The sequence below is a fragment of the Microtus ochrogaster genome, linkage group LG8 (genome assembly GCF_000317375.1).
Source record: "Microtus ochrogaster isolate Prairie Vole_2 linkage group LG8, MicOch1.0, whole genome shotgun sequence".
NCBI lineage: Eukaryota > Metazoa > Chordata > Mammalia > Rodentia > Cricetidae > Microtus > Microtus ochrogaster.
The window spans coordinates 12611562-12612566 of record NC_022033.1 but is presented as its reverse complement, the minus strand read 5'-3'; positions in this window follow the sequence as shown (position 1 = coordinate 12612566).

The window sequence follows — 1005 nt, the reverse complement described above, 5'->3', positions numbered from 1 at the left end:
TAATAATAATTATAATAAAAATAAAATGCAAAGTGCTGGGTGGACAAGTCTTTACTACAAGCCTAGGTGGTGCATTGTGGTTAACTTGAGTATCTGAGGGAGCGCTACAGGGTAACTTTGTTTAAGTAACTTTGTGTTCCGTAGCAACTTTTCCACAATAAAGTTAGACAAAAATCCCTGCATGACAACTGAAACAGAGAGGTGACCCAGGACAAGAGCCTGGCTCCAAGCCTTCTGGTTCTGCCCTCCGAAGAATGGGCCACTTCCATTGGGGCCAGGAATAGTGCTTGGCCACTCCCAGGAAAGAGCACAAACTCAGTTTTGTGGCTCACCCAGTATCGCAGTAAACAGCAAACACAAGGTAAAGTGAGGTGGCTGCACCTGGTCTATAATCCCCCAACTCAGGAGGCTGAGGCAAGGGGAGGATAGGACTCTGCTAAAAACCACGTGTTTTCTTCTGTGCAGTCATGGGGAGGTAACCCAGAGCCTCCCACAGCAGAGCAAACAAAGCTCCATCTTCAACCAGACCAAAACAGGCAAACACACTAACAGAAACACTTTTTAGGTTGACTAAGATAGCTCAGTGGGTAACCTGGCATACTGCCAAGCCCAAGGACTTGAGTCTGACACCTGGGATTCACATGACAGAAGCAGAGAAGAAACTCCTCCCAAAATAATCCTCTGTCCCCCACACATATGCATAGGGGAAAAAACAACAACAATGAAAACAGTTTTTGTTTTATAGACAAGGTTTCTCTGTAGCTTTGGAGCCTGTCCTGGAACTAGTTCTTGTAGACCAGACTGGCCTTGAACTCACAGAGATCCACCTGCTTCTGCCTCCAGAGTGCTGGGATTAAAGGAGTGAGCCACCACCGCCTGGCAACAAAATGTTTTTAAAATATTCTCTTTAGGGGCTGGAGAGATGGCCCAGTGGTTAAGAGTACTGACTGCTCTTCCAGAGGACCCGGGTTCAATTCCTAGCACCCACATGGCAGCTCACAACTG